Source organism: Protopterus annectens, chromosome 6.part1, assembly GCF_019279795.1.
Source record: "Protopterus annectens isolate FY-2018-M chromosome 6.part1, PAN1.0, whole genome shotgun sequence".
Taxonomy (NCBI): domain Eukaryota; kingdom Metazoa; phylum Chordata; order Ceratodontiformes; family Protopteridae; genus Protopterus; species Protopterus annectens.
The window spans coordinates 37,853,210-37,866,934 of record NC_056738.1 but is presented as its reverse complement, the minus strand read 5'-3'; the positions used below and the strand labels follow the sequence as shown (position 1 = coordinate 37,866,934).

Genomic DNA, 13,725 nt, shown 5'->3' with positions numbered 1-13,725 from the left:
CCCTTCCCCAAAATAATATGGTAACACGTTGCCACCAATCAGACCATCCACATACCCTTACAAAGGGGTGTCCAATTATTAAAATTAGATATCAACACAAATGGTAGCATATGACCTGAAGCAGACAAACTTTCCGAGTGGCCCAAAAATTATCAAAGCAGGTATAAGCACTCTCACATCACTAAACACTACACTGATTAAACAGCCACAATGTAAAATAATAAAAAAATATTTAATAATGAGCAAAATGATTAAAAAATGTAAAACAGTAATGTCATTAAACAAACAGAAATCAATCACCAGGAAAATGAAATTAATACTGAAGGACAGAAATCCAACATTTAGAAAAACTCTGACTAATTTAGTTATAATTTCCTATCTAACTGAAGAACACTGTCCCTGATCTAAACTAAATATTACAACAGAGCAAAGGCAGGTTTATAGTTCTTGGTGAGTCCTTTACAACTGTGAACAGAGAACACAACTCCACTCAAGTGAACTCAACAGAACTACAAACTGAACTCAGCTATGAACTCAACTGTTCAAACTGTCTTCAGCAGGCTCTTTTATAAACTAGGTTAACTGTCTCAGCTGTTCCAGTTCTTATTTTCATTTTACTCTCTGAAAATCAATAAACAGCTGTTTATTAAATTTCCTTCCTGTCTTTCAATCTCTGACAGTAAACACAGAGCATCTTAACACATTCTGATGACATCATCTGTAGATCAGCTGACTCTGAGACAATCTGTGTTTAGACTCTCCTGTACAAACATGTGCAGTTAGATATGTAACAGAACACTATTCAACTTTTAAAACATCCTGTACAGAGTATTAATCAACACGTAAGAAACTATTTACAATATCATAGCTAGTCATGCTAGTATATAATACATGCGTTAATCTGAAATTATATACAAAACTTCAGCCAGACTTGCTAGCACAGATGACTGTCTAAGTTCTTCACATTTCTCCCCCCATGACTCAAACATGATTTTCAAGTAACCCTTGAAAAATTATGCTGGAGAGAAATGGGTCTGTCTGGGAATATATTAACCCATTCTCTCCTGGATAATCCATCTGCATTGCATTGTTAAACCCACTTGGTGTTATATTGTCATGTTATATGCTTGCAACCCGAGACTCCACCTCAGTAACTTGTCATTTTGCTTGCTGACTCTATTAAGCCATGTTAAAGGGTTATGACCTGTGAATACAGTGAATTTTCTTCCATAAAGATAGGGCTGCAGCTTCTGAAATGCCCATACTATAGCTAAACATTCATTCTCCACAGCTGCATAACATTCTTCCCTAGGTTGAGGTCTACGACTAAGGTATACCACTGGGTGCTATTCTCCTTCTGAGAAAACTTGGCTAAGTACAGCCCTCAACCTATAATTTGAAGCATCTGCTTGCACAACAAATTATTTGCTGTATTCTGGGCTGGCTAACACTGGGGGACCTCCCAAAATCTATTTAAGTTTTTGGAATGCCTGCTTGCAATCTGTGGTCCACACTATCTTATCCAGTTTATTTTTCCTAGTTAGGTCAGTAAGGGGTGCAGCTACTGTACTATAATTGGGCACAGATTTTCTATAGTACCCCACTGCCCCTAGAAATCTTCTCACTTGCTTTTTAGTTACAGGAACTGGCCACGCCTGAATAGCTTCTGATTTGACAGGTTTCCTGACACTTACTGGATTTATTGGTTAATCCTGTCTTTTTTAATCTACCCAAGACCTCTCTAACATGTTGAAGGTGCTCTTGCCAGGAATGGCTGTAAATAGCAATGTTATCCAAGTTTACTAGAACATAATCTCCTGCTCCTACTAAGATACAATCTAATAGTCTCTAGAAAGTTGCTGGGGCATTTTTCATTCCAAAGGGCATCCTTATAAATTCATAAAATCCAAAAGGAGTTATGAAAGCTGAACTTTCTCTAGAAATGGGAGTCAAGGAGACCTGTCAGTATCCCTTGGCCAGATCAATAGTGGTCAGATACCTAGCCCCAGCTGTTCTAAGGCTTTGTCTATTCTAGGCATGGAGTATGTATCTGACTCTGTATAACTGTTTAATTTCCTATAGTCTATGCAGAATCTAACACTACCATCCTTCTTTGATACCAGCATTTCTGGGGAAACCCAGGGACTATTTGATTCCTGAATTATCCCCAGTCTTAGCATTTCTCTTATCTCCTCCTTCAGAGTCTGTTTAACCATTTCAGGCACTCTAAAAAGAACCTGCTTGATAGGTTCTTGGAGTCCTGAGTCCACATGGTGCTGCACCAAGTCAGTACACCCAGGTTTCACTGTGAACATTTCCCCAAATTACTTCAATATTGCTCTTATCTCTCAGACTTGATTACGAGTTCACTGCTGTGATACGGCTATCTCTTCCACAGAGGTTTCAGTCCTAGCCTCACTAAGAAGATCGGTTACCATATCCCCTTCAGAATCCTCCTGCTATCCACTGTAAATACTCAATACTAGGGCCTCAATGTCATAATAAGGTTTCATCATATTAGCATGGTATAATCTGTGCCTCTGTCTCCTGCCTACAAGTTTTATCATGTAGTTCACATCACTGGGCTTCCTTACCACTTCAAAGGGTCCCTCCCAAGCTGCTTGTAACTTGTTATGTCTAACAGGAATGTCCCTCAGCATACTCTCAGGCTCGAGAATTCCTAACATACCAAACTTTTTTTCTGTTGTTGGGCTAATGCTAAGTTCTCTTGTGCCAAATCCATGAGCTCCTTAAGTCTTGTCCTGAAGTTAAGGACATATGCCACAACAGACTCCTTGAAAGATTCAGTCTCACCTTCCCACTCATCTCAAATCAAATCTAATGTCCCCTCACCCCGTGATCATATAACAACTTAAACGGTGAAAAACCTGTAGATTTCTGTGGTACTTCCTTGCATGCAAATAATAGATGAGGCAAATACTTGTCCCACTCCCTATTAAACTGGTCTGCAAATGCCCACAGTATAGTCTTTAATGTAGAGTTTAACCTCTCCACAAGGCCATTAGTCTGGAATGATAGGGGGGTGGTCTTTAGATGTTTCACCCCACAGTGCTTCTACAAACAAGTCAGTAGGTCTGACATGAATTTGGCTCCTTGGCCAGTCATTATCTCCCTCGGAAAACCTGCCCTGCTGAAAATTTCAAAAGTTCTAGCAAAGCATTTGCCACATTCACTACCTCAACAGATGACAGAGCTACCGCCTCAGGGTATCAAGTAGCATAATCTACTACCACCAGGATATATTTCTTCCCTGAAGAACTTGGAGTACTCAGGGGTCTCAAAATATCCATGGCCACCCTTTTAAATGGCTCTTCAATAAAAGGCAAAGGCATTAATGGAGCCTTAACCTTATCCCCTACCACATCCTTTGCAATCCCAGGCCAATAACAATTCTGCATAACATGTCTCTTAGTATGTTTTATACCCATATGACCTGAAAAAGGGATGTCATGTGTTATGGCTGAAAGTGGCAGACAGTAAGCTCTAGGCACTACCAACTGCTACCTTCTAGCCACCCAACAAACCTCTGTTCCAGTATAAGACTCCCCTCCTCCTCTTCCTTGAGCCTCAGGTGCCTCCTTAGCCACCTCTCTCAAGCTTTATAATGTAGAGTCTGTAAAATGAACCTGTCTCAACTCTACCTTTGTGACCCTCCACCAGCTCCCCCTTCCACAGGAAGTCTAGTAACGTCTGACAGCTGTGCCTCACTGTCAATCTGGGTACTACCACTCACCTCTGTCCTTGCAGTCATCGTGTCCAAGGGAATGTCAGTACCTACCAGCAGCTATGGCTCACTTTCAGACTTACTGATACAGGATCACTCCTTCTATGAAACAGCCACCAAATCAGTCCCAGCTTCATGTATGATATCTGTCTGGGTCTTCCCCAGGCTACCAGACCTACATGCCTGTCTCCAAGCCTGACTGCGTGTCACTGCATGTACACAAGGTACTGCATCATCAAAGTCATTCCCTATCAGGACATCTGCAGGAATATCCTCAAACACACCTACCTGCTTGTTTTCTCTTCCACCCTTCCAGTCAAGATGAGCCTTAGCCAAGGGTATTTGGAATGGGGGTCCCTCCCAAAACTCTGACTAGAGTGGACTGTCCAAGCAAGTGCTGCTCTTTTCTAAGCACTGCAGGCCTTTCAATGGTTATATTAGAAGCTGTGTCTCTCTTAGCAGTAACTTGTTTACCATCTACTACAACAGGATATACATTTTGATGATAGTTTGGCCCCCCCTATTTTTTCCAAACAACTTACCACTGGCATTATGTCATCCCAACTTGCTGGCTCCCTCACCTTTTGTTTCTCACTTACATTTGAAAAATCTAATCCCTAACCATGTACTTGGACTAGTAGTTTCCCATGTTACTGGTGTACTCTGTTGGAGTAGTTTAGACTGCCCCCATGGGTTCCCTTAGGTCCATGTGCAGCACTGGGTATCTCTTTCTTATGCATTGTTGCTCTGCTTGCTAAGTAGAGATCCTCTTTCCTCCCCAACTCCTCCGCAGAGTTACACTGTCAATCTGCTAACCAGATTCTCATGTCATCAGGCAAAGTACTGAGGGCTTGTTCCCTCACCAAAAGGTCTGCCAGTTCCTCAGAAGTGGTGACCTGATACCCACTCACCCATCTGTGAAAGTAAGTACTTAAATCAGCAATATAATCACATACACTTTTCATCTGCCTTGCTTCTACGTTCACAAAACTTTTTTATATAAGCTTCAGGTGTTAGTTTAAAACAATCAAGAAGACATTTTTTTACTTTATCAAAATTCAAACAATCAACATCAGACAATTTTGACATGGCCTGAACTGTTTTGCCCTGGAGTAAGGATATGGAATGAGCCGAACCCAGAGTTCACTGTCAACATCATACTGCATACATACCCTCAAACATATATGAATAAAACTATCAAACTTATCCACATCCATGTCCTTCCCCATTACCTCCATGACCCTCTCGAAGGGTAAGAAGCTCCATTTCATGCAGGCAGTGTCTCTCATTTTTCTCATCTTCTAAACACCTTAGAGACTCTGCTGATTCCAGACATTTGGCTTCCAGTTCATACTGACGCTGTTTTTCCTCAGTCTCCAGTTCATATCGGTGCTGCTTCCCCCTTTCTTCAGCCTCCTGTCATTTGGCCTCCATGTGCTGTCTCTCTGCTGATTTCAGTTCAAGATATTTGGCCTCCAGTTCATATTGATGCCGTTTTTCCTCAGCCTCCAGGCATGGCCTCTCCAACTCCAGACAAATTATCAGGTCTTTTGAAGAAAAGGAGGATTGTCCTGTCTCAGCAGACTGCACATCCCCAATACCAAACTGGATATCCTCCAAATGGCTGGTCTGAGCTGAAACTGCAACTAGGGCTCAAATCATTGCTTCCTTAGATTGACATGCACCAGTTCTCTGGTTTCACACTCTTTGGCCAACTGGTTCTCCGTCAGCTTGCTAAAGTCTTCGGCTGACATCTTTGCCTGCTGTTCCTGACTAACTAACTAACAATAAATAAAACTGTGGTGGACTGAAATTCTGTAGGTTTCCCTTGTGGCTGTCAAGAGTGCACACTTTAGTGACAACTACCCACAGGCTACTGAAGTCCAATTAAAAATCTCACTAAGCTGCCAACAATATGTGACATCCGGTTAATATTCTACTGAACTACCACCAGTATGTTATATCCAGTTAATATTCCACCGAACTCCCACCAATATATGATGTCCCCTTCTATCCTGGATCAGTAACTAAGGAACTTCAATCCTTACTACTGACTCCAATGTGAGACCGTCACTTAAACAGAAGTAATATTTCACAATTTCCCCTAGGAGCACAAGAGGAACATGCACTATAACCTGGGACTGGACTGTATACTTCTGCCCATCCCTTATGTAACTCCTTATTACACACTTCAGAGCAATGTGAACCAGTTTAAGACCTCAGATACACTTACACTTAAATAAATTGAATCTCACACATCCAAACAGTTTTGGGAAAGCTTGGCACAGATTTCCAGCTGTGGCCCTTCCCCAAAATAATGCAGTAACAGGTGCCACCAGTCAGAGCATCTACATGCCCTTACAAAGGGGTGTCCAATTATTAAAATTAGATATCAAAACAAAATATAGCATATGACCTGAAGCCAGGCTTTCAGAATGGCCTGGGAATTATCAAAGCAGATATAACTACTCTAAAATCACAAAAGAATAGAAAAATTGACCAGGCACAATGTAAGATAATAAAAAATATTTAATAATGAGCAAAATGATTAAAAAATGTAAACCAGTAATTTCATTAAACAAACAGAATTCAATCACCAGGAAAATAGAATTAGTAGTGAAGGATAAAAATCCAGCATTTAGAAAAATTCTGACTAATTAACTTTAGTTTCCTATCTAACTGAAGAACACTGTCCCTGATCTAAACTAAATATTACAACAGAGCAAAGGCAGGCTTACAGTTCTTGGTGAGTCTTTTGGGTATCCACTGCTCAGTACAACTGTGAACTGAGAACACAACTCCACTCAAATGAACTCAACAGAACTATGAACTGAACTCAACTATGAACGCAACTGTTCAAACTGTCTTCAGCAGGCTCTTTTATAAACTAGGTTAACTGTTCTAGTTCATATTTTCAATTCACGTTTTGAAAATCAACAAACAGCTGTTTATTAAAGTTCCTTCCTGTCTTTCATTCTCTGACTGTAAACACAGAGCATCTGAACACATTCTGATGACATCATCTGTAGATCAGCTGACTCTGAGACAGTCTGCATTTAGAATCTCCTGCACAAACATGTGGGGTTAGACATGTAACAGAACATTGTACAACTTTTAAAACATCCTGTACAAACACAGTATTAGTTTACATTCAAGAACCTATTTATAATATTATAGCTAGTCATACTGGCAAATAATACACAGATTAATCTGAAATTATGTACAAAACTTCAACCAGACATGCTAGTACAGATGACAACGACTAATTTCTTCACAGTTCTCAACATCTGGCCCTTTACCAAAGCTCATTTTTGAAGAAGAGGATGGCAACTATTATAGTCTAACAAAGAGTTAGAATAAGCAGATTTTCTAAAAATAGTTTATCAGTATAATCCTTGCTATTCTTGACACTGAGATAAAAAAACTATTCAGTTGATATTTTACTGATAAATTTTAATAAACTTGCTGTTACTAATATACTCCATGAAATTGTGAATTTCATCAACAGATTCTAACCAATAATTACATAAATCATCAATGAATCTGGCGTACAGATTCCATTTATTAGCTTAAACTAAGAGGATGTCTTGCTGGGGTTAGATTATGTCTTTTTAATTTAACATTTCCTATTGGACCATTAGCAAGTTTGCAAAAATGGGGGCACAAGTTGCCCTCATAGCACTCCTGATTCCTGATGCAAAGAAAAAAAAATTATATTTTAATACTACTTACATTAATTGACACAAGTTGATTTTACCCAAGGTTAGGTCTGACTCATCAACTATAATATATCATGAAACCACTGAAGGCTGATGTCATGTGGAATGACAATAAATAAGATATGACATCAACCATGGGAAACACCATATGTTTACCAAACTTGCCCTTACTAAATGTTTTTAAAAATTCCCAAGAATCTTTTACTAAGTAATCAAATTGTTAGCCTACAGGCATCAGTTTGTAGTCAGTAAGCTTTGTTATTACAGAGGTTTTTGAACATGAAGCCCCCACAATAGGATTTAACGGTGGATCCAATACATCCTTGTGGATCTTGGGAATACCAAACATTTTTGGAACAATGGGATCTGTGACATTCATATAATCATATTCTTGAAAATGTAAGTCCCCCTGAGTAAGTAAATCATACAACATGTTGCTAATTCTGTGGGGGCAATATTAATCTCATTTCTGGAAACTTCAGTATAAACATCACTGTTAAAAAAAAAATACAGCCTTCCCTATGTAGTCAATAAACTCTATCACAACCAACCAAACTACCCCCTTGTCTGGCTTCATTAGCCTAATAATTGTATCCAAGTTTATGTTATTTAATAATTTTCTTTCAGAACAACTCAAATTGGGATGATTATTCTTTACTTGTGTTAGTTGCCAAATTTTCCTTTCACAAATCTTGCCAAACAAATTGTAAATGGAGTGTAAAGGGGGACTGAATATAGTCTGTTCACATATGGGGTTGTCTCTTCTCCAGTCATCCCATGTTAGATGATCAAAGTTTAAGATTCAAATTTCAGAAATACATTTTGGAATCTACAGTAACATCAACCACATTAGATCTAGTGGGAGCACACGTTAAACCATACTGAAATAAATTACTGTAATCTTCATTAACTGGAAAAGGACTATATTCTGTTCTTGTCCAGCAACCAGATTTGCGTTTTATAACCTTCAGAAATTATAACTTGAAGTTAACTGCTAAGCTCTTCTGATTCAAAGAAGCCACCATGCAGGTACAAGACCTTTTGGGCTACAGCTGTTCAGGATTAATTCTCAATGATCTTTACCTAATTGAGACGAGTAGAAATAAGGTATGGACACAAACAGAGATGAAAAAGCAGAATGGAAAAAAAGAACCGGGCACAAGTCATTGAAGAAGATACACAGAAGAGTCTAAATGTATTTCTGTCTAAATGTAAGTCTGGAAAGTCTGATTTCTTTAACCTTTACCATACGTATTTACTTTTTAAAAACATATCTCAACCATCCAACACCTGCTAACATCCACTCCATTTACCTTATGACTTATTTCTTAATATTTTAAGTTTTTTTATAATTTTACCTTTAAATTCCAAGATATGAAAAAAAAACTTACTGGAAAGATAAATCACAGTCCATCATTGATAACCTTCTCTTGACAGTGTTGAAACAACCTCCAAATACCTCTATATGGGTTATACCTTGCTAAAGATACAACATCCAGCCAGCTTCCAAAGCTTTCAGAGCATCCTTATAAATTCCCAAACTATTAGTCAGTTAGATCTGAGCTGACTTAATCATCGGGAATGGGCACCACACTGACTAAAATGTCAGGAATGGGTACCAAGCCCTTCAAAGCTTTCATGCCAACAGAGAGGGAGGCTAAAGCCTGGGAAATGGGTGGAAAGCAAAAATAAAGGTCCTCATCCTTGCAATAAAAATATACAAAAATAAGGGGGATGGAGGCAACACTGTTGGCGGCACTGCGGCATAGCAAGTAGTGCTGTCACTTCGAAGCAAGAGATTCTCTGGTTTGCCTTCTGTGTGGAGTCTGCAAGACCTCCTTGTGTTTGTGTGTGTTTTTTCCCACATTCCAAATACATGCAGTAGATAGACTGGACACGCTAAATTGGGTGCAGATGTGAGTGCGTGTATGTGTGTGTGCATGTGGTATAGAAGAACAACCGATGCAGGGCTAGCCACCTGACATTGTGAACACTGGATCTTGCCACTGTGATGCCTCAACCCCATGCGAAAAAAAATGGGAAAAAGGTGTTTTGGATAGATGGATGAAGGGACCAGCTACTGCAGCAGTGATCATTCTGACATCTACTGTTATGGCAAGTTTACTAACACAACAGTACTGTGTTCATTATCTGGATCACAGGTGCAGTAGCCTAAAATATATGGGTAGATTATCAGAGCTTAGTCTGACTGTGAGAAGGAAAGATGAGGCACCAGGAGCCCCAGGAGAATGGCCTTAGCAAGGCTTGTCTTGGACCAGGAGAAAAAAATCTAGTTTAAAGTGCTTTGTAAAATTATGTACAAAGGACCAAGTTGCTGCTTAGAAACCAACACTTTCCAAAAAGCCACTGATGAAGCCAATACCCTGTATAATAAGCCTTTATCCTGAGTGAAATTGTCTTTTTAGAATGGGTATAAAAAAGGTAATAGCACGAAACAACCACATGGAAATAGCCTGTTTTGACACAGGCTGCCCTTTTTTCTTACCTTTACAGGAAATGAACACCTATTATGAGTTTTTGAAAGATTTAGTTCTGTCGAAATAGTACCTGAGTTGCCTGTGGACATCCAAACATCCAAGGCATGTAGTAACTTTTCTCATTCATTTTTTTTCAGGCAAAAGACAGAAAGATGGGTATTCTGGTGCAAAGTAAACTTGTATACCACTTTTGGCATAAATGAATGATTAGTTTTTAAGGAAACCCTATCTTTCCAAATAATTAAATAAGTGTGACACACCATAAGAGCTTTCAACTCAGCTACTCGTCATGCAGACATCAGAGTAATATCACTGCTCTCCATATTAAGAACCTAAAGTTAGCCTGATGAGCTGGTTCAAATGGAAGAAGAGTTCATTTTTCCTAAACAAAATTAAGATCACAGGTTGGAAACACCTGTTTTCAAGGAGGCTTTTATATGTAAGACCCCTTTCAAAAATATTTTTGTATGAGAATGCAATGAAAGAGGTGGATCTATGGGCAGACATGCTGAAATAGCCAAATAGATTTTTGAAGAATATACCCATTTTTGCCAGGAAAAACCTCCCTATATATGGGCATAACTTTCTATCTAGGCATAGTTGTATTTTCTGCCTCTTCCCCCAGGACTGGCAAAAGTAGCTCTCTCTTGCCCACCAGGGGCATTCCAACAGCTACAGAGGACATGTCTAACTCCATGGTCCATGCAGGTTGTAGAGAGCCAGGGTAAAAGATGAATGATCTGAAGAATCAGTTTTGGCAACAGCAGACTCACCCATCTGCAGCTGAGGCACTGCAGTTGTGGTGGCAAAGGCTATTTAGTGTTTTTCTTCTTTTTGTGGTTGGAAGAAGGGAGAAGGAAGAACCAAGGATCCAGTAGACTGTTCCATGGTTAAGGCAAAAAAAAAAAGATGCACAGTTCCCAGGGAAGCCTTGCAGTAGTAAAAATAGCATTTTCCCCATTAAAAACAAACAAACAAAAAAAAAACACTTTAAACACTCTCTTGTTTTTTTTTTTTAATTTCCTCCTTAGCCTGTGTACATCAAAAAACAACTTTAATCCTCCAGGAAAAAAATATTCTAAAGACAGACAGATATAGCAACTTGAATCTCAAACCTGCCTCTTGACATCCCCTCACTGCAGGGATAAACTTGCCTCTTTTCTGCGTGATGTACAGTAAATAATTTTTCACAAAACACACTGCTGTTCCTGACCACAATTTTTAATATTTTCTCCTTCTGCTGCAATTTTGTCAGGAGCAGCTCTTTCTGTTGATATGTCTGCATCTTTACTTATACAGGTCTTGGTCATTTTCTTATGGCCATATTTGGAGCATATGCACAATGTGCCCATTCAGTTAACAAAGCTGAATGCACAATACCAGTCTAGTTGCTTATTTACACTGTAATGAAATTAAAGCAATATATTCCTTCCAGTTTCTCTCGCAGTAGTGGTGCTGCGGTAGCGTTGTCACCTCACAGCAAGACGTTGTCCCGTTCGATTCTCAGTTAGAGCGTCTTCTGTGTGGAGGCATGTGTGAATGGGCGTGCCTTTGTTGAAGGTTGTGCGTCAGGGCTGGTAACTCGGCACATAAAAATCCACTACCAAACATTAGCAGACTGGAGTTCCGCTGTGGCGACCCCTAGCCGGGATAAGCCAAAAGACACAACATTTCTTCCAGTTTCTCTGGTATACTAGAAAATATCATATTTGTTTCTTTTGCATGCTTTGCATTCTAACTCTACTATTTTTAAATAGTTCTTCTTGAGAAGCCTCATATTCAGCCAGTATTTCATCATTTCAACCTTTGACTTCTGTAGTTTTATCAGCTCTCTGAATACCTACTTAAAGTGTGTTCCATTCTTAACAAACATTTGCCATTTGACTTTACATATTCACCCACTCTCAATTATTTTAAACACCTATAAATGCATTTCTGAATTACCTAAAGCCATCTCCTGAACCAAAGCTGAAACCTGACCTAATTTTGCTGAAGAGCTGCAAAGTTCATTCACTCCAGTGTTTTGTCCTTTTCTAGTTGATTTTCTCTTACTTTCTCCAAATTTCTTCTTAGATGACATCTAGGAAATGTAGTGACTAACCAGTAACTGAATTTTCAACAACCTGTTAAGTTTTACTGGCTTTTTTACCACTGTCACAATGGAAGAGCTCCAATCAACCTGCTTTTCAGAGTGCAACCATCATGAAATCTCTGTGTTTAATCAGGCTTTTGATATACAGCTTGCAGGAAGAGGACCCCATGCAGACATCTGTTAAGTCAGTTTTAATCGTCCAGCTTCTTCTGGAAAAGGAGCTGTTCAAGATGAAACAAAGTCTACATATACATACTGTACTTGTCTCAGCACTTATTACTCCCATATCCTTTCTCATCAACTTATTTTCCCAACACACTTGAAAGAAGTTTCTAATTATGTCACATTTCTTGCCCTTCTTATATATGACATTGGTAATCCCTAAGAAGGCCAATGGACTTTCTTCTTTTTGCAAAACAAACCCATTTCCATTTTTACTGCTTTACTGTCTTGAATATGTCATCAGTCAGATCACTTTTTTCTCTATGCCCAGCCAAGTGTTTCATTCCTCAAAAATTTTAACGACTTTTAACAGAGCTTAGTTTTCTTTGTAAAGTGTCACGTCTGATAAATTAACTTTCTGCCTTTCCGCTTCCTGCAGAACACTGTGCACGTCAGATCTCCCAGTCAAAGTAGCACAGCTACACCACTTGAGCCATTATCACCCTCTCTCTCTTCTATCAGTAGCCTGTTATTATTACATTCCTTCTTAATAGTTTTCTCTTTCCAAGGTTCATTCATTCCCATCTGATCTGCTAGCAGCATCCCCTCCACATTCTTTATCTTTATTAATAATCTTGCCCTTCCACTTACAACGCTATCCCCATCAACACCACCATATTGTTTGGGGTCTTCTAGCTGTATGCTGTGCTTCCTCGTCTTCCTGATTCCTAATCTAGTGATCCTCATTTTACATTCATGCCATCTCCTTCTTCTTCGTGTGGCTTACTGAGCAGCCACACCCAATATCCCATGCTCCTTTATAATTTACACTTCTCTGTGCTTTCCCTATTTTACCTGTGTCTTGTGACCATCTCACCTCACACTATTCTCTAACATTCTGCTACTATCCTGCTTTGTACTAAACTCCCCCACCATCCTTGCAGCACATAACATATCTAGTATTACCTACATCCATATGACTTTCTTTTACAGGGAGTACAGCATCTTATAAATGCCATACATTACTTCCTTGCACAGCTTTCAGAGCCAGACTGCAGCACCACAACTTCTGCACTTCACCTACCATTCCCACTGCCCAAGCCCCTCCGGCCTATATTAGCTTTCTTGCCTAGCGATACTGTCTCCATTATGTCACTTCACTCTTCTTTACATAGGGCAGTTTAATATTCCAGGCACTCAACTCCAGTGATTCATCACACATTCCTCCACAGCTCAGTGTTGTTTTCTCTAGTTAAGTGAATGTGTGGGTATGGTAGACGGCATGTGTCAATGTCTTTTAAACAGCCTCTACAACATCTGGAAGTGAAAGTAGAAACTATGATACAAAGCAAGTGATGTCCTAAAGGAAAGTGTATGGATGGAATGGACTCAGAGGACACCACACAATATACATGCAGATTACTCAGCACGCAGTATTTATACTTCATCAGAATAATGTAGACCATTTCAAACACTGAAATAAAATTATATGCTGAGTTCACAACTTTT

General features: G+C 39.3%; 1 protein-coding gene across 2 annotated transcripts in view; it reads right to left on the bottom strand.

Annotated features, from left to right (window-relative positions):
- IFT172 (intraflagellar transport 172) overlaps window positions 1–13,725 on the bottom strand; it is a 3,348,311-nt gene that overhangs the window by 430,248 nt on the left and 2,904,338 nt on the right. The gene's annotated exons all lie outside the window — the stretch shown is intronic.